We start from the raw sequence: 21,428 nt of genomic DNA on the forward strand, positions 1-21,428 counted from the left end.
ATCCCGCTTAGCAACCCACTTTCCTCGCCGCGTTGCGGAAGAACCGGTCGGCGTGGTTTCCTGTGGGGCCACCAGGTGGTTCGAGGAGGGGAAGGGGTCCCCAACCTAACCAGAAGAGGTTTCAAAAGGGGAACCAAAAGCAAAAGCAGCGGGAAGTGTGGCAGGAGCCCAGAGGCACCTGCTTCCCCGCCTTGGCCGCACGCCGGCACTCTGCCCATGCCCAGAGACGCCCTCTCCTCACCTGGGGATGGTGATGCACTTGGTGTTGACGCTCTGGGTGGTGATGGCCTTCTCCAGCTCGTCCAGCTGCCCGGTCTTCTTGAGCTTCTTCACCAGGCTCTTGACCGCCTTCTCGCACCACTTCTCCTCCTGCCCGTTCTGCTCGCCTTTCTTCCAGCCCAGCAGGCGCTTGACGATGGGGGGAGTGAAGGGCAGGATGGACGACATGGCTGCGCCGCCGGCGGCCCCAGACGGGGAGGAGGAGGAGGAGAGACGGAGACGCGAGAGACGCCGGCCAGCCGGCGGGAAAACGACGGAGAGAAAGCGAGAGAGGCGCCTCCAAAGACCCAACAACTTCCCTCGACGAGACGAACTTGGCTCCGGCGGCCCGCGGGCTGCAGCAGCGAAGAGCAGGCGGCAGCGGCTGCACAAAGGCGGCGCGCGTCGGGGTCGAGGCTGCAAGGGGCGGCCGCTGGCCGGCTTGGCCCGGGGACAAAGCCGAGGAGAGCGCCGCAGCTGCTGCAGCAACCTCCTCCTCCTGCTGCTGCTTCAAACTTTCTCCCGACTTCTTCTCCAGCTCCTCCGCGAAGGCGCCTCTGGCGGCGGCGAGAGCAGCGTCTGCGTCGGCCGGGCCCTCCCCGGACTCCTCCTCCTCGCTGCGTTTTCTTGCGCGCGTAAAAACGCGCGCTCCGCAGCCCGTCTGAGTCTCATGCAAATACGCGGGCCGCCCCCGCCGGAGGCGAAGCGAGGGGGCGGGAAGAGGGGGCGGAGGAGGAGGAGGCCGCTTGCCGGCGGCCCTGGAGCTCCGGACGCCGCTCCCGGGACAGGCCAGGCGGCGCGGAAGGGGAGCAAACAGGGGGAAAGTTTCCTTCCACCTCCCCGTTCCGACGGAGGCGGAGGTTTTGCCTGCTGCGTCTCAACCTCCCTGGGCTGCTGTTCAGAACCACAAATTCAGGAGAGAAAGTGTGCCGTAGTGGTTAGAGCGGTGGCTCCCAAACTTTTTTTGCGGGGGGGGGGGTCAGCCCCCTTGGTTCCATCAACTCTCGCCCCTGCCCCATAACAAGGATTATTCAGAATTTGGCTTTGCGCGGCCCATGGAAGGATAATATTGTAACACAATGAAAGGCAAAACAGTAACAGTTGCACATTTATTCAAAATCCAGTTAAAGCCATCTAATTCAACAAAATCGATGAACTTGATCCAGGGATAGCAGCTTTCGCCTTGCCTCTTAGCGCTCTCCCCAAGTAATCCCTCCCCTCCCACGGGGACAGTACTTTGGGAACGACCGAGTTAAAAGTGTATCTAGGAGACTCCTAGGTTCCAAGAAATTCCCACTCCGCCATAAAGTTCACTGGGTGAGGCATTTTAGTAAGTCACTACCTCTCTAGCTCTAAATCTACCTCACAGGATTGTTCTGAGGTTTAAAGGGATAGGAGGGGGGGGGGGGAACTGTTTGTGCCACCTTCAGCTCTGGAGGAAAGTTAAGGTGTAAAGGTCATGTTTACTTACTTCATTGATGAATCGCATTTCCATGAGGTGTCTGGAAGTGATCTACAATACAATATTTATTTGTTTATCAATAAATATATATAAAACAGTTACATGTAGCAACAGCATATATCAAAACCATTTAATACATGCATATATACATACAGTTTAAAGCTGCAAATGGCACACACATAAAGTTAAATCAGATCCAAGACAGAGACCAACTAGGATAAATATGTTAGAGGAATGTCTTTCACAGGTGCTGAAGAGATAACAGAGGAACCTGCCTGATGTGCAATAGGAGGTGGTGGTAATAATAATAATAATAATAATAATAATAATAATAATAATATAAATAGTACCAAAGCCTATTATTATTATCTATGATAAAATAATAAATTCCTCTTCCCACCAGGGGCTTTGGCCTTGAAGCCTCTGTGGAATACCAGAGCTGGGAGCTGGAGTTGTGTTAAATATAAGCAAACATGCCTTGGAGCGTGTGCAAGGTGCCTTAATAGCTCACTGTTTCATTCTTTACCATATTTTCATCCTCTTTTCAGACAAGCAGCTCACATCAATTAAAAAAAGGACAGAAAGACGGAGTAGCCCGGCCTGCCCTCAGGTTTTCCAAACGGAAAAGTCAGGGCACTCAAGGAAACTGCAGCTGGCTGGGATAGCTCATTCTACACCCAGCCTATTTGCTACACTGAACTCATTGCAAGAAGGGGGAAAGAAACAGAGCGGTGCAATGGTTAGAGTGTCAGAGTAGGACCTGGGAAAGCAGGATTCAAATCCCCACTAAGCTAGGAAGCTTACCTGGTGACCTTGAGCCAATCATTAGCCTAGTCTACCTCACAGGACTGTTGTGAGGATGAAAGGGGGAAGTACTATGTGTGCCACTTCGAGTTTGTTGGAGGAAAGGTAGGGTACAAAGGTAATGAATAAATATAAATAAATAATGATAAGAAATAGTCCTGATGCTATTTTATCATTTATAGATGCATGTATACTTTGTATTTGCAAAGCACGTGCCAATTTGCCCTTGTGACAACCCTGTGAGGTGGGACTTCTGTTATTTCAATTTTAGCAGATGAAAGGTCGGGTGAGAGTGACATGACCAAGGCCACGCAGCCAGTCAGTGGCAGAGGAAGAACCTGAGGGAGTTCTCCCGGCCCACCCAGAGCCAATTTTGGGAGGTAGAAGGCATAGGAGAAAGAGGGGTGGGAGCCCCTTTGCTTAAGCAGAAGTCCTCATGCAAACCTTCTGCTCTTGGGGTCCATTGGGTGATTCCCACCCTGCACATTTGAAGCACATTCTTGCCCTCAAAGAATTCTGCGCACTGTAGTTTGCAGCTCACAGAGTTCCATTTCCTGGCAACCCTTTGCAAACTACTGTACAGGGCCCAGAACTCTTTGAGGGAAAGAACATGCTTCAAATGTGCTTTAAAGGTATCGGGTGTATACATAGTCTTAGCTGGTGGGGTGTAGTTTACGCCACAGAAGCCGCTTGAGTGTCTAAAGATCTGGCTGCATCTAAAAGCACCGTGACTGCAAACCTCACCTTAAGAAAGAGTAGGACTCCAGTCAATAGCATAATGTGCCCACCCGCAGCACCTCCATCTTGTCTGGACTGAGCTTCGTTGTTGTTGATAGTTGTTGTTTTTTTGGCCTGCATCCAGTCCACTACAGATCGCAAACAACAATTCAGCACTTCTCAACAATTCAGCACAGCTTTTTGAAACTGGTGGAAAAGAGAAGTAGAATCTGAGTGTCATGAGCATACTGATGAAAGCTCACTCCAAACCCACAGATTTGAGTGGGTGCAAGGTTTTTTTTAAAGCCAGAACTTGCCAGAACTCCGTTCCGACATTTCTCAGGTGGCCACCATTGCCATTACAGTGGTACCTCGGGTTACATATGCTTCAGGTTACAGACTCCGCTAATCCAGAAATAGTGCTTCAGGTTAAGAACTTTGCTTCAGGATGAGAACAGAAATCGTGCTCCGGCGGCACAGCAATGGATGCAATTGTTAGCTTTGTACGGTAGGCTAGCTTCTATACACACCCCTCTCTGTCTTCCAACTGTGCAAGCGAGGGGGATTATCAGTGTTCTAAGACACAGTACAGTGGTACCTCGGGTTAAGTACTTAAAGTGGTACCTCGGGTTACATACGCTTCAGGTTACATACACTTCAGGTTGCAAACTCTGCTAACCCAGAAATAGTGCTTCAGGTTAAGAACTTTGCTTCAGGATGAGAACAGAAATCGTGCTCCGGCGGCACAGCGGCAGCAGGAGGCCCCATTAGCTAAAGTGGTGCTTCAGGTTAAGAACAGTTTCAGGTTAAGAATGGACCTCCGGAATGAATTAAGTACTTAACCCGAAGTACCACTGTATAAGAGAATGAGGGAGGCATTCATGGTGAGTTCTGGCCCCTCTTTTTCTAGAAAAATAGCACTGGGTGGGTGAGTTTCTTTGGGGTCAAGGGCGATGTTAGACGATAGAGGTTAAGCCCCTGGTGGCCATACGGGGTCCGCTGAACCTCTAGTAGCCAACCCTTATTGTATAGCTAATGGATAAGAGTGGCTCCCATAACTGCGCAATGTATTAGACTGGATTTTGACCTTGTTTTCAGTCATTTGCTTTGGCCTGGTCAGAACCTTCCTCACCAATCTATTTCAACTACAAAACTTGCTTGTAAATCTTCTATGGTTCTGGGAGTGTTAGGATTACTCCAAAAGCTACCTGCAAACCCACAGATCTGTCTCCAAAGCCCTAGACAGGGTTGCTTTCTGGCAAAGAGTTTTGGACATTCTCATAATGGAAAAATAACCGAAAGGAAAAGGACAGAGTCGTCCTAATTTTATACGGTCTGGATCCCTTTTCTGGCACAATAAGAGTCTGGTGCCTTACAAGCTTCCTTCAGGATTATGTAAATCGAATAATGTGCCCTTTTAAGTGATGAGAATGGCTTTTCAGCGCACACACCCCCAATAACAAACTACTAGAAGGAAGGCTCTTTAACCCAGAGATTTTATTTTCTGTTAAATATTAATATGCGTCAGTGTCTGTGATCTGGAGGTTGAGATGAAAGTGCACCATTCTCCATAGTTTATGTATTGGAAAAGCACTTGAAATAAAAATAATAATATTTTCATGGGTAGCATGCGCCACTCAGTCCTGTAATAACAAAACCATGAGATCCTAGTAAATGTTTTTATGTGTCTAGCTAATTTTTAAAAGCCTCCTTGGGGGCAATCCTATACTAGAGTTATGCCAGCTGAGAGGCTTTAGGATTTGATGGAGTTCCCACAATGCCAGTGGCATAACAACTAAGCTAACAAAATCCGCCCCCCCAATACACCAGTGCAATGACTGAAACAAGGTAGACATGTGGGCAGCACAAGTGAACACTGAATTCTATATACCTGGGGAGGGGGCTCAGGCCTGGGGGTCAAATGTGGCCCTCCCTGCCTTTCCATCTGGCCCCCGGAACTCTCCCCAGCTCACACCCATCACTGTCCAGCATTACACCCTGGCTGGAATATGTCCTTGAACTCTTGGTAATGCATCTTGCTTGTCTGGATGGAGGAAGCTGATGGGTAGGATTTAGAGAACTCAAAAATTGAGAGAAATATACAACTGTATTATCAAGTGGGAAGGGCCATAGCAAAGTGGGAGAGCACCTGCCTTGCAGGCGCAAGGTGCCAGGTGCAATCCTCAGCATCTCCAGGTAGGCCTGGAAACGTCCTCTGTCTGACACACCCTTAGAGGGACCATTGGTCTTGCTCAGCATAAAACAGGAGGGCTAGGTGGGCCCTCCTGACAGTTCTAAGCCATCTCCCAATGTTCGGAGCTGGCCCACCCCTGAGGCTCCATGAAGCGGTTGCCTCAGGCAGCAGGCTGGGGACAGCTGGGAGGAGTGGGCCCTAAGGAACAACACCGTTCACTTTTTCCTGTGTTTGCCACCTCCTCTTCCTCCTCCTCCTCCTCTCCCCCCCCCCACTCCTCTCCGGACTCATTTTTCCCCCTCCACCTCTTTCAGTGTCCTGGGGTTTCCTCTGGGCGGCCTCCAGTTGCCTCAGGTGGCAGGAATGGGGTGGCGGGGGTGTGTGCCATTTTCTGTTCTGCTTCAAGCAGCAAAATGTCCTGGGTCGGCCCTGTCAACGTTCCTAAATTCATAGAAACCCAGGATGTGTATGCAGGCCGGACACCATCTTCCCCAGGGGGAAAAGGAGGTGGGGAGTTTTCTCACCCTCCAAGGGTGAGAAAAAGGAATAGGGCTTCTGTTAGAAATGGCAGGGAAGGCTGGATCTTCATGTATGCGACAACGGCCGCAAGAGCTTTAATAGCACAAGGATGGAATACTGAAGAAACCCCAACTAAATAATCATGGCAAGAAAAATTGATGGATTATGCAGAACTAGCAAAACTGACATACAAGCTACGGGACAAGGATAACCGTGATTTTAAAGATGAATGGGAACCCTTTACAAAGTATTTGAAGACACAACAAAGCGAGCTGGACTCCTTGGCTGGTTTTGAATAAACATTCACAAACTTTTTATTGATAATAATCAGCTAAATAGTTTGAGGATCTATACAACTGTGTAACATGCAGAAAACAGCATTTTTAGAAAAATCAAAGACTGGAACTGAGGGAAGTCAGGGGTGGGGGGGGGGTTCTGTGGGGGGAGGGAGGAAAAATGGGGGGGGATAAGGATGATATGTTTCTGGATAATATGTTTTGTTTTAATCTTGAATAAAAAGTTATTTAAAAAAGAAAGAAATGGCAGGCAAGGCTGGATCCAGCGGCTGATGGGATATTATTATTTTTTTACCGAAAGGTGGTGGGTAGGGAAAAAGCTGTGACCTAGAGGCTGATGATGCTGAGAGGGGGTGGAGAAGCAAGGTGGCAGCCAGTCGTCTCCCCCCACCCAGCTCCCCAGTCACCGAGTTCTCTTACGTAACCCTCAAGCCAATTCCGCACACAACTGTCTGTTCCCCCTGAGTACTTCTAATGTTTGTCCTCACCTCGCCAGAACACATCTGTTTAAATCTTCACTTTTCCTTTTCGAACTGGGCATTCCGTATCCGAGCGAATGTTTAAAGAAACACACACACAACCCACCAAACTGCCCCAAAGCATTTTAACAAGTAAATATGTTTTTTTCCCCCTTTTCATTTTTATGAATGGGGCCCTGTTATCCCGAAACTGGTCTGTAATGATTCTTTGTTCCTTGAGTCTGCTGGACTCCGATAAAAGGGTATTCCTATTCCAGGAACATTTTTGCATTTTTATTTTACTGGGTGAGAGAATCGGGAAGGAATTATTGGGGCTTGGGTCAGTAGTGATGGGAGGCATTCAATGGAAGTTTTACTCAAGAGTAGACCCAGCTTAGTCAGGTTCATTAATTTCAACAGGCCCACTCATAATAAACCTTAGATGAATGCCTCCCATCATCATTTACCGAAGCCTCAATTATCCCTCTCCTCTTCTCCCACCAAGCAAAATAAAAATGCATGAGATAACATGTGCAGAGGAGGGCGACTGAGGTGATAAAGGGCCTTGAAAGCAAACCTTCTGAGAAATGGTTGAGGGGGCTGAGGAATGAGAATGAAGAGGCCGTATGGATGGAGACAGTTAGGCTCTGAGGAAGGGAGAGAGTCACTGCTGTGAACATGTGAGACGGAGTTGCAGTTTAGGTGGTCATTTTGAATTTTGTGCTTAGTTTTGCTTTAATCGTTTGGAAACCAAGCCTTATGAGGAACGTTTAAGGGAGTTGGGTATATATTTAGCCTGGAGAATGCTGAGAGGTGATAGGACAGAGTTGTTCCACCAGGCCTTTGGCCAAGGCACAGTCTGAATCCCTCCTTTGGTAGTCCTCATAGAGCTCTGGCCCAATGGTTGCCATTAATTTGATTCTGATTTGATTTTAAAATGAATTGATTTAGAATGCTGTGTTACTTTTATTGTTGTTGGCCGCTCTGAGCCCGGCTTTGGCTGGGGAGAGCAGAATAATAATAATAATAATAATAATAATAATAATAATAATAATAATAAAAAATTCCAATATCTGAATGGCTGCCACATGGAAGATGGAGGGAGCTTGTTTTCTGCTGCCTCAGAGGGTGAGACCCAAACCAAGGGATTCAAATGACAAGAAAGGAGATTCTGACTAAACCTTAGGAAAAACATTCTGACAGTAAGAGCTGTTGGACAGTGGAACAGACTCCCACAAGAGGTGATGGACTCTCCTTCCTTGGAGGTTTTTAAACAGAGGTTGGATGGCCATCTCTGCTTTAGCTGAGATTCCTGCATTGCAGGGGGTTGGACTAGGGATTCAAGCTACAGTGGTACCTTGGGTTAAGAACTTAATTCGTTCTGGAGGTCCATTCTTAACCTGAAACCATTCTTAACCTGAGGTACCACTTTAGCTAATGGGGCCTCCCACTGCTGCTGCGCCGCCCCTGCCCGATTTCTGTTCTCATCCTGAAGCAAAGTTCTTAACCCAAGGTGCTATTTCTAGGTTAGCGGAGTCTGTAACTTGAAGCATCTGTAACCTGAAGCATCTGTAACCTGAGGTACCACTGTACACAGCTGCAAATAAAATGTTTTAAATGTGTTGCAAAGTGCAATATACAAATGTGACACAAGATGGCGACAGTGAGCTATGAAAAATTCAATGTATTCTTCAAAAAGTTTTAAATAAAGCATTTTCACGGCATTTTTTTTACATGTGTGTAGATTCCACCTAGATTCCATTCTATGATTATATGACAGATGGCCACCCAACCTCTGTTAAAAAACCTCCAGTGAAGGGGAGTCCGCCACCTCTCGTGGGAGTCTGTTCCACTGCTGAAGTGCTCTTCCTGTCAGAAAGTTTTTCCAAATGTTTAGTCGGAATCTCCTTTCTTGCAGCCTGAAGCCATTGATACGAGTCCCCTCTGTCAGGCAGCAGTGGATCCAATCCCCACAGCAGGTCACCAGGAACGGATAAGACAAGGAAAAGTTCTTACCAACTGCTTTTTATTCAATATTCACAGACAGAGACCCGGAAATGAAGCCTCTTGGAATAATGGTGTTGCCCCGAGTGAGTCTCCACCCCCTCCCTCCCTCCCTCCCTCCATGTGTCATCACTACGGGTGCTGACAAGCGCCCTCTGCCTTTAAGCTCTTTGCTCTCCTACTTTCAATGCTCGACGGGTTCTGGGAGAGGAGGGTCTGGAATGCTTTCTAAAGACACTGTGTCCATCAGCTTTCCTCCCTCCGGTGCTTCTCTCCCATTATTTCCCATCTTTCCCCCTCATCTGCCTCTGAGCTGTGATCTCCCTCACGCCTCTGTTGTAATTCTGTACTGTTTTCTTCTTCTCTGGAAGGGTCAGGCTGGGGAGGTGGTCTCCACCAATCCTCCTCTGTCCAGTCCCAGAGCAGGAGGGATTATTTAGCTGGTGTAGTGGTTAAGAGTGGTGGACTTGTAATCTGGTGAACCGGGTTCGCTTCCCCGCTCCTCCACATGCAGCTGCTGGGTGACCTTGGGCTAGTCACACTTCTTTGAAGTTTCTCAGCCCCACTCACCTCACAGAGTGTTTGTTGTGGGGGAGGAAGGGAAAGGAGAAAGTTAGCTGCTTTGAGACTCCTTTGGGTAGTGATAAAGTGGGATATCAAATCCAAACTCTTCTACTCTTCTTCTGTTTTTCCTGCACAGCAGGGTGTTGAGCTACATGACCCTCAGGGTCCCTTCCAACTCTATAGTTCTATGATTCTATGAAGCAGAGTCGGCAACAGATCACCTTGACGCATTGACCAGGCCTCAAATAAGCCCTGCTTGTTATGTGGTCCTAGTATGGTGGCAACTCAGGGCTTATCTACATTGCAGACTCTCAATAAGCATTGCATCTCCCTCAGAGACCACCAGAACGGAAGCTTGCTGAGAGGGACTAGGGATCTTTCCCAGAGAATTCCCAGCACACCCTCAGCACACTACAATTCCCAATATGCTCTGAGGGGGAACAAAGGAAAGTTAAAACACTTACAAAGTTGGCATAGCATGCACCTGGAAGCTTATTATGGATTTCCTGCACGTGCCAGCAAATGTCCGCACGACACTGTCCTCACCAAAATGCCATCCCATAATTCAATCCAGATGGATTCCTTCCTCATAATTAATTTATTAATCAGAATTGCTGCTGAAATAATAAATCCAGATTTAAACACATGTAGACTATACATTTAAAACACCACTCAAAAGAATCCTGGGAAGTATGTTTTGTTAGGTGTGCTGGGAAATGTAGCGCTGTGAGGAGTAAGCTACAGTTCCCATTATTCTATTTTCGGGGTGGGGTGTGTGCTTTAAATGTATGGCATGTACACAGCCCCTATGGGTAAATAATATGGGTGGCATCTCTAGGTAAGGATAGGGATATCCCCTATCTGAAACCCTATAGAGCTGCTGCCAGTCAGTGCAGACAGTACTGGTCAATGGCCTAACTCTGTAAAAGGCCGCACCTTGTGTTTCTGTCTGCCAGCTTCAGTTTCTCCCATCCCCAAAATGTGGAAATGTGGGAATGAACATAACCAACCAACCTACCTACCTTACAGGGTTGTTGTGATGATTACTTAGTCGACCAATGCTTTCATGCCCTGCTTTAGAGCTTTGCAGAAGACTCTGGCTAGCTTCCAGATGTTCACTTCAGGTCTTTTGGCCTGATTCTGAAAGGCAGCTTCTTACAAGCATAAGGAGAAGGTGGTTCAAAAGTGACAAGGGGTAATGAGCATGCACAAACTGATCTTTCGTTTTTGGATGCACTAAAGATTTTTATTTTTTTAATCCAGCAAAAAATATATATATATGGAAAAGGTTCAAGTAAACTATATTCCACTTTTGCTAGATGCAAATCTCCGGAAAACACCGTTATTCACCCAGTGGGATTTTTAAAAGAAAAAGAAAGAGGGGGGGGGGTTGGAGCCCCTAAGGCTGGTTTTACATAAAAGTTAACCTGTCAAATCAATCAGCATTGCAAAAATAATTATGATGATGCTGTGCGACTCCAGCAGTGGGGGTTTGGCTTAATCATCTTTCCGTTCCAACTGCACCATTCCAGTTCTGCATGAGTAAGGCAGCAGACTGCTCAGTAATGAGCGTTATTATCTCCCTTCCCCACCACTGGGGCTGAGGGAGCCTTGCAAGGCCGGCAAATGGCTGTTTCCAAAAGGGCGAAGGCTGAAATCCAAACCCCGGGCATGTGACGGAGCTCTCTCAAATGCCAAGCAGGCAGAGGCCCCCTCGAGGGTGGAAAATCCTGCTCTCAGAAACATTCGGATGCTCTCGCCTCAGCCCAGAGAGCCTGGCGTGCTCTCCGTCGCTCCCCCAGGAGCAAGCAGCCTGCTTTGTGGCATGGGGCAGGGAGAACATGGCATACATGCCTGCAGGTCCCTGCAGAAAATCAACCTAGGGAACATGCACACCCCATACATTTAAAGCACGTGGCTTTCCCCGCAGAGAATCCTGGGAGTTGTAGTTTGTTCAGGGTGCTGGGAACTGTAGCTCTGTGAGGAATTGGTTAGGCACTGGGAGGACAGGGTGCTGGACTAGACAGGCCATTGGCCTGATTCAGGAGCCAGGCTGTTTTTCAGCTCTTATGGTCTGACTCTGTTTAAGGCGGCTCCCCCTGTTCCAGTGCAAAGTATACCTCACAGAATCATGTACACAGAAGTTTCTGGGGCTCACCCAGGTCACACGAGGACACTTTCTCTTTGCCTTTTTAGGGCAGCAGAAAGGCAAGGGCTGGCCTTGTCCAGCTCAAACTGAATCCTGAAATCCAGCGCTTTCATCTTGCCATTGCTTTCTGCCTTTGCCAGAGACTTTGAGATAACATAGGTAGGCTGAGCATTGCCGCCCCCTTCTCTGCACATGTGCACAGCCTTGCTCTTTGCACAAAGAGAGGCCTCACAGAGGGGTACAGTTTCAGAGTCAGCCTCCAGAAGCTTTGAAGAGGCAGGGTGGGGACGGAGTGTGTTGCATTTGCAAGGGGGAGCGTTTTCACTGGCATCTTGGGATGGGCAAATCTCACAATTTCAGTTCCTTCTTTTTCCATTCTTAAGTTCCATTCTCCACATTTCCTCCTCAGTTTGTGAATCTTTTGTTGTCGTTGAGGTTACCAAGAAAATTCGTCGCCATTTTAGTGCAAATTTCTTCTGATACGTACACGTTTTTGCACACACTTTGGCCCAATACTCACATTTTGACAAAGGGATTGCATATTTTTGCATATGTTGTTTTCACTAATCTATGCATTTAGGTGCACACTTTATCCCAAGTCTATGCATTTTTGTAAACATTACTTGGTTGGACAACTGCATTGCAAAATTCAGAGAAGCGCAAATCTTGAAAGATGGCTGCATTTCGGTTCACATCTTGCTTCAGAAAAGTTTCAGATATGAATGAATTTTATTATTTCAGTCACACACCAGTTCCAGCCCGCATACAATATCAAGGAAGTCATAAAACACGATAGGGATACATTTGAATTTGCAATTAGGTATAACAGCCATCTCCCTCGGCCAATAAAGCAAGATGAGCACTGCAACCCCAGAGTCGGTCACGACTGGACCTAATGGTCAGGGTTCCCTTTACCTTTACCTTTACCTATAACAGGGACTGACAATATTTCACCCGAGCTTCTTAAGGCCAATGTTGATTGGTGGGCCCCAGTGCTTGCTGCCCTGTTCACCAGCATAGATCAATCGGCTACCATCCCAGAGGATTGGGGACTAGCAATCATTATCCCAGTATACAAGAAAGGGAGCAGATCGGACCCTGCTAATTACAGGCCAATTAGTCTCCTAAGCATTATCAGTAAACTATATGCTGCCCACTTATGCAATAAACTTGAGGATTGGATGGAGCGAGAACATGTCCTTAAAGAAGCACAAAGTGGTTTCAGGGCAAATCGGTCAACTTTAGACCAAGGCCTAGTACTCCAACATCTTGCGGAAAAATATACCGCAAGAAAAGGAGGATCTCTCTACGCAGCTTTCATAGACAGATAAGTTCACCTTCATGGGCAAACTGCATCAAGAGACAGCTTCTGCTCGTGATGGCCCAACGCAGCCAGTGGAAGCTCCACTCCCAGGTCAGGTGTGACCCAGGGGTGCACCGGGCTCCCTCCATGCCCTGCTCCCCTTGGGGTGGGGCTCCTCATGTACCCACCCTGGGCGGTGGTAGCATATGCTCCACTACTGGTTAGAGTTTTGGACTAGGACCTGGGAGACCACTGTTCAAACCCCCTCAGCCATGAAGTTCACTGGGTGACCTTGGGCCAATCACTCACTCTCAGCCTGACCTACCTCATAGGGTATGTTGTGAGGATAAAATGAGAAGTATATACACCACACTGAACTCCTTGGAGGAAAGGTTATACAGTGGTACCTCGGGTTGCATATGCTTCAGGTTACATACACTTCAGGTTACAGACTCTGCTAACCCAGAAATAGTACCTCGGGTTAAGAACTTTGCTTCAGGATGAGAACAGAAATCATGCTCCGGCGGCACGGTGGCAGCAGGAGGCCCCATTAGCTAAAGTGGGGCCTCAGGTTAAGAACAGTTTCAGGTTAAGAACGGACCTACGGAACGAATTAAGTACTTAACCCGAGGCACCACTGCATAAACCGTCTGTCGCCCACCCTCTCCCTTTATAACAGGGTTGCAATGGCTATGTTGTTGCTGGATGAATGTTGTTTGTTCAACGTCTTCACTCGTGTAGCCGTGTGGGGCACCTGCTGTGCCCTTGATCAGTGTTTTGCCTACGTACCGACCTGAGCGTTAAAGAGTTCAGTAGAAAATGCACCTTGAGCTTGTTAGCTCAGAGATGGAAAGAAGATAAAGTATCTACCAGAGAAGAAAGGCAAATGAGGCTGTTGGACTATGCCGAAATGGCAAAAACTGACTGGAAAACTCAGGAACCAGGAAGGCCAAAACTTTAACAGGGAGTGGGGGAAATTTACAACTTACCTTTAAGACCACTGTAAGCAGCTGAAAACATTAGCAAGTGTCACGGGAATTGGGGTTGCTTGTGTGTAAACCTCTAGCTGTTCCAAACCGCTTAGGGGCGCTTGTGTCTTTCCCTGACTGAGCAGCCTTGCCGCTGCTGCTCAGTCGCTAGCAGAATCCGTGAGTGGGCGTCTCCTAAATTTCCTCCAGCATAAGAATTCCTTAACGGACAACCTACGCCTCGCCTCTCTGCGCGGAAGCCTTCTGCGCAGAGTGGGCGTGCCTAGTGGTGGTCCTCCATCCTCCTCACTGACTTCACTGGAAGAGTCTCGGAGCCTCACCTCCGAGATGCTCTCTGCCTCTCCCTTCTTCCTGGTATCACCTGGACTTCATTCCCCAGATGACGTTCTCTCCCTCCCCTTACTCGTTCCCTCTCCTGCAGAATCTGGAAGCCTCGCCTCCCCCCTCTGCTCTGATGTCAGTTCCCTGACAGCAAGATTGCAATGACACTTGTAATGTAACAATAACTATGGATATAATGGAGTTATATATATAAAAAATTGGTTTATTTAAAAAAAGATGCAGTTGAAAAAGGTTTAATAATAGAAGCCATCGAGGGGAAGGTGGGAAGTCCAGAGATTCGGGAGAACCTTGCAACTTTGGATGTGTGGTGGTAGGGTTGTAAACTTAAGTATGTAAAACAAAATAAAAGTTATTATGAAAAGGGGGGGGGATGCACTTTGAGTTTGAGTTCTTCATTGAGTGGGAGCCAGGACACAAGGCTGCCCTTGCAAAACCCGGCAGGGAGGACAATGGAGATCTTCTCGATGGTTCTACTTGGCATTGGTGCTGCCTGCACTTTCAGTTGGGTCTCCCTGCGCTTCACCCAGCCAATCTTGAGAGACCCCACCAGGCACCACTACTCAGAAACAAGTGAAGTGGAAACTGTTGGTCCAGGCAGAAGGTTTTGGTTTTTTGTTTTTTGCAAAGCCTTCTACGGTTATGACACACACTAATAATTTCCCTCTCTGTAATTATCTTATTGTGGTGATCCAAGCCGCATGACTATTGTATATTCTCCAACAGAGCCAGCCCTACTATTTGGGAGAGTGAACCTGCTGCCTCAGTCGGCAGTAATCTGACCTCCACTATCTCCCCCCCCACACACAGTTGTGTCCCATAAGCTAGCTTGCTGCTCTCTGATACACAGGGGTATACTGCCCTACCACTGGTATTCAAGTATTGTAAGATTCAACTGCAAGTCTGGTCAGATTCTGTACATGGAATGTGAAAGGTCGCTATCTTGGCTTTCACCTCAGGCAGGAAAATGCCTTGGCTTTGCTCTGTTCTGCTCTCTGAAGCCATTTTGACTCTTGTTAAGTTAAAATTGATTTCTTTTGGACCCAAACTGGGGTCACACCCGCACCTTACATTGAAAGTCGCATTCTATGACTTTAAAAGTCATGCCCCCCCCAAAAAAATATTATGGGAACTGTAGTTTGTTAAGGGAGCTAAGATTTGTGAGGAGACCCCAATTCCCCTCACAGAGCTACGATTTCCAGAGCTCCCTCAGGAGAGGGATTGATTGTTAAACTCTAGGAATTGTATTTTTCTGAGGGAAAAGGGGGTTCTCCTAACAAGTCTACCCCTCTAACAAACTATAGTTCTCGGGGTGTTTGAGGGAAACATGGCTGTTTAAAGTGGCCGGATAGTGCTTTAAATGTAAAGTGTGGACGTAGCCTGAGAACTCTGTGGTTCCTGCTAGTTCCCTAGTATTTGGAATACTAGTATTTGTGCCTAGTATTTGGAATACTAGTATTTGTGCCAAGACTTTGGGCTCAAGATCTCAGGACGTCATGCATGATAAAGCATGTTACACGCATGTCAAAGTATGACATGTGATCAGGGGCACATACAGGGCCGGTAACACTGGGGAATGTCACTGCCCTCCATTACTCATGGCCCTCAGAGACCCAGAGCTGGGTTTACAGGTCCTGCTCTTCCTTCCTTGCCATCAAAGGGGAATCGAGGTTTGTGGCTGTGCAAGTCGGGACTTGGCAGCGTGTGTTTTCGTTTATATTTCACAAGAAGTATGGGAGGTTAGAAGGGCATTCTTTTTCTTTTAAAAATCAGATGTGCTTTTGAAATCAGATGCTTATATTTGTTAGAATGATCTGCCAGGGGCGAGGGGGTGGTTGGGAGGCAGGACCCCATCCCCCAATTGCAGAGGATGTGAGAAGGGAAGTCTTTTTGTTATTGCCTTTCTATGCAGGAATGGAGGTGGTTGGATACATCGGACACACCAAAAAGAAAAGAAAAAAGGAAAGAGAGAGTTTGTGTTTTGCTATGATGAAGAAGCTCTTTTTTCCTTGAACGGGCAAATGCAGTCTCCTTCCATAGCGCTGAGATCCTGCAGTGGTGTGCACTGTTACTGCACTGTTTCTTCATGGGTGAAACCTATTTTATTATTTTTTAATTGCTTATTTAATGGTATTTCTATACTGCTTACGTGGGGGGGGGAATCTGAGGTATACATATGTAAAAATACACACTGGGCAACATCAGGCTGTCGCTATTTTAGACAGGGAGCTCAAGTATGTACCATAACTTTAGTATTCCCGCATTCAGTGTAGATGAAAGCGTCCAGTTGTCTTAGAGCAACGAATCCACTCCCTCCCCCTTTTTCTTTATTTTAAAAAAAGCTTCCAAACCCTGGAGCCTTTCCAACAATAGCAACATTACATTTCAATCTTCCAGAAATTGCATTGCCTTTTTTTTAAAAAAAAATACAATTAAGAAAATAAACACACTGGGGTGTTTTTTTTTTTGTTTTCCTCACCCACCTCTCTATGGTTCCCAAGCTCAAAACAAACTCCTGTGATGTGATTAAACTTAGCAACCTGGAAATAGGGAGAGTATCAGAGCGACCTTTTGTTATGACACAGGGGTGATGATCTGGTGTAGTGGTTAGGAGCGATAGACTCGCTATCTGGGGAACCGGGTTCGCGTCTCCGCTCCTCCACATGCAGCTGCTGGGTGACCTTGGGCCAGTCACACTTCTCTGAAGTTTCTCAGCCCCACTCACCTCACAGGTCACATCCATGCTATGTGCATTTAAGCACATTTGAAGTAAATGACTGTAGTCTGTTAAGGATGCTGGGAATTGTAGCTCTGTGTGGGGTAAACTGTAGTTCCCAGGATCCATTAGGGAAGCTATTAAAGTGACATCCATGTGCTTTAATTGTATGGTGTGGAAGTGGGGAACCGGCTTCAAGTCTAATGTCAGCATGTCGTAGTGACCTGGTCTGCTCCCAATCACCCTTTTCGCTCCAGTGTGGTGTAGTGGTTAAGAGCGGTAGTCTCGTAATCTGGTGAACCGGGTTCTCTTCCCTGCTCCTCCACATGCAGCTGCTGGGTGACCTTGGGCCAGTCACACTTCTCTGAAGTCTCTCAGCCCCACTCACCTCACAGAGTGTTTGTTGTTGGGGAGGAAGGGAAAGGAGATTGTTACCCGCTTTGAGACTCCTTAGGGTAGTGATAAAGCGGGATATCAAATCCAAACACTCTCTCTCTCTCTTTCTCTCTCATATCACCCTGAAAGTGGTCAACCAGAAGGCTACAGGAAGCTTACAAGTGAAATAATAACAACAACAACAACAACAACAACAACAACAACAACAACAACAACTTCATTATTTATACCCTGCCCATCTGGCTGGGTTTCCACAGCTCCTCTGGGCAGCTCCAACCACTCTAGGAATGTATTCCAAGTGACTGGATGTGAGACAAACGATCTTTGATCCTGGAGGTGACATGTAGCCAGTGCTTTTTTTCGGGGAGGGGGGGCGCATACCCCTGAACGTTTTGTGAATCTATCGGGAGAAGAAACTATTTTTTTTAGAATTTTTAGTTTCTTCTCTAGCATGGTGAATCGTCAAAATGAGAGCACACCTAAACATTTTTATTTTTTACAAATAATAGCACTACCAGCAAAGTGCCTGCTTTGGCCTTCAAAGCCTTAAAGTATCAGGACCTCAATACCTCAAGGGCCAGGACCAGAAGCCCTTCTTTGCATGCCTCTTACATGAGAGGCCCAAAGGGTTGCAGCATGAGAATGGGCCTTTTTGTGGTGGCTCCCCTTTTGTGGAATGCTCTCCCCAGGGATGCTCATCAGACACCTTCCATTTAGGCACCAGGCAAAAATGTTTCTCTATGATGGGGTGCCATATGTCCAGAATTTCCCGGACATAGCCAATATTAAGCCCTCGTAAACAGTGTCCCAAGTATCTCCTTCTTACCCATGGATGGCTGCTTGCTGCGTTTGTGGTCTCTGCTGGCACCAGGTGTGAAACCTCCACTCCTCTGACCTCCACACAGGTCCCCCTGTTTGCATTTCCCTCAGTGAAGGTTGCTTTCAAGGGGTCCTTGTTTAACACACCTTGCCCTCTGGAGCTTCGGGCTCAGGGGACAGTCAAGGAACAAGAACACCCACTTGCTTGTAAGCAGTATCAAAAGACTCCTTGTGCAGATTTTGCTCTGAGGAACACCTTAGATTCAACCCACATTTAAAGACGAGCCTCCTAATTTGCACTTCACAAAACAACATGTGAGCAAAAGTACAACAATTCTTCAAAATTCGCACTACTCCAAATTTTGCAATGCACTTCTATTGCCGAGTGATGTGAACCAGAATGCATATATTAGGGTTAGTGTGCATAAAAAGGCATATGTGAAAAACACGTAACAAAAATGTGTTATATTAAGGGAAATTGGTTGGGGGTGGCGAATGTGCGTATTAGGAAAAATCACCTACAAATGTGTTTATCAGGAGAAATTTGCCCTAAAATTCTGAAGAATTTTCATGAAGAGAGAGAGAGTGCAAACTGACGTGGAAATGTGGAGAAGTGAATTTTAGATTGGAAAAATGAGAAGCTGAAACTGATAACTTGAGGGAGGCTTACATGCCTGTGGAGTAGAATTCAGCTGGAGACCTTCCAATAGGAGCTGTGTGGGCCTCTTGTCAGGAACCTTGAAGAATCTCCTGAAAACCCAAGAAAGCTGCTGGGTACGTTTACAGAACTATCCAGACCAGCCTTCTTAAATCCAGCAGTGCTCCCCTCAGCTCCATCACCTCTGGGAATATAAGAGATTGCTGGCGGAATGCACCCTTTGCCCTAATGGGCTAATCTGCACTCTATGGGCTAGGCAGTAAATGTGCGTGCACACACTTTTGTACATATGCATGTGTACATATATCCATGTACATCTGTTTTACTTCAAGGATGAGGACACAAAATTCTCCATTCAGCCCATGCTTGCATCTTGGGTTTCAGTTCCGCAGCTGTTGGATAATCCCCAGCCTGGGAGACTGAAGACTGGAGCAGCCCTAGCAGATATCCTGCCCTTAAGCAGCAAAATCATCCTCCCACCCTTATCAAGGGATACCTTCCTCCCCATTTCTCTGCTGCTCTGTTTCACTAAACGGCATTGTCAAGGCTGGCAAAACCAATGTTCGATTCCAGAGATTAGCAATGTACCCTCCAACTGCCCCGATTTTCCTGGGATGGTCCCAGAATTACAAAAGCCATGCTGCTGCAAAGGAACATCCCATTGCCTCTCCATGGCCACCGCTGGCCTCCTCCCTTAGGCAGCTCGACCTCCCTGCAAAAAACCCACAGACTCCAGAAAGAGTTGACACGGGTGCGTGATTCTTTTCCTGAGCAACGCAGGAGCTGCAGACCTCGCAGCCAACCCGAAACTACAAATCCCAGCAGCCTATGTGAAAGTGGAGTTTCCCGTCTCCAACTACACCTCCCAGCAAGAGGGTGGGGACCAGGCATAAAGATGATAATAAATAATACCCAGAATATAATGTATTATGCATATTTCTTCTCAAATTCCGTCGATTTCATTTATATTTTGAAAGTGCTATACAATCATATCTTGGATCTTAAATGCCTTGGCTCCTGAACAAATCGGCTCCCGAACGATCGAAACCCAGAAGTGGGTGTTCCGGTTTTCGAACAATTTTCGGAAGCTGAACATCCGCCATGGCTTACACGGTTTCCAATTGGCTGCAGGACATATTCAGGCCAATACAGTAACACCTGATGATGAGGGAATAAACATTGTGTGTGTGTGTGTGTGCACATGCAAAATGGATCTTCAGTGGAGCGTGTGTGTGTGTAACAAAGCTGCAACTGGTGTTCTTGTATGGGTGTGATGGAGCTGCAGCTGGAAAATGTATGTGTTTACGTGTCTATGATCACATGCACACTACGTTGGGGATTGTGTGGGATATTAAAATGGCATCTCCTAGATACCTGGAAGAAGAACAACAACAACAACAACAACGGGTGTTTGGACTTGATATCCCACCTTTCACTCCCCTTAAGGAGTCTCAAAGCAGCTAAAAATCTCCTTTCCCTTCCTCCCCCACAACAAACACTCTGTGAGGTGAGTGAGGCTGAGAGACTTCAGAGAAGTGTGACTAGCCCAAGGTCACCCAGCAGCTGCATGTGGAGGAGCAGGGAAGCGAACCCGGTTCACCAGATTACGAGTCCACCGCTCTTAACCACTACACCACACTGGAGTGAAAAGGGTGATTGGGAGCAGACCAGGTCACTACGACATGCTGACATTAGACTTGAAGCCAGTTCCCCACTTCCACACCATACAATTAAAGCGCATGGATGCCACTTTAATAGCTTCCCTAATGGATCCTGGGAACTACAGTTTACCCCACACAGAGCTACAATTCCCAGCATCCTTAACAGACTACAGTCATTTACTTCAAATGTGCTTAAATGCACATAGCATGGATGTGACCTGTGCATGTGAAATGATGCTGCAATGGAGGCAGGAGGAGCAAATCCACAATATACATTTAAAGCGCATGCAACACACATTTAAAGAACATGAATCCCCTCAAAGAAGCATGGGAACTGTAGTTCATTAAGGGCTGCTGGAAATGGTAGGTGTGTGAAGGGAAAACTACAGTTCTCAGGATTTGGGGGGGGGGAGTCATGTGCTTTAAATGTATCCCTTCGTTGTGCAAGGTTTGAACTCCTCCATCCCCTAAGCACAAGGGGTCCTGCTTTAGCAGACTGAGAATGTTGGATGTGCGCTTATTTCTGGAGGGTATTTTAGTTCTCGTATCTCACTAAAGCAGCAAACGGCAAAGAGATAAAGAGATCAGCAAAAATTCTTCCTTTGTTTGACAGGCAGAAATATAACAGAAAAATGCCTCCGAGCTCATGAATAGTTGTTGCATTAAATGTACATTTATGAGTCAAAATAAGTTTGATTTAATTTACATGTAATATCCTCCTTTTGCAGGAAGTACAAGTGTTGGGGGTGGGAAGGGGGGCGGGAGGTGAAGGGGTTGACAAATTAATGTATTTTGGATCAGCCACTCCTTGGAATTTATCTTGGCTGCTTCTTTCCTGTTTGGCAGGCAAGAGGGAGAAACGCCAAGAGATCTCTGATGAATCCCAGGGCCGTTTGTCTCACGGACATATGCAAATTGTTACAGCAGCCGTGTTGCAACTCACCCACGCAGGCAAACAGATTTTACTCACCACCTGATGAAGCCAGAATGAGTCACAGGTGGCTCTTTGCAACAATACCTGCCGGATGGGCCTCTGAACATATGGCTCAAATACCATTATTAATAGCAGAAATCAGAGGTTTCCCATTAGTCACATGGGAAAGAACCAGACGGAACGGGGGG

This window comes from Podarcis liolepis, assembly GCF_965112155.1.
Source record: "Podarcis liolepis genome assembly, chromosome: 14".
NCBI classification, from domain to species: Eukaryota; Metazoa; Chordata; class Lepidosauria; order Squamata; family Lacertidae; genus Podarcis; species Podarcis liolepis.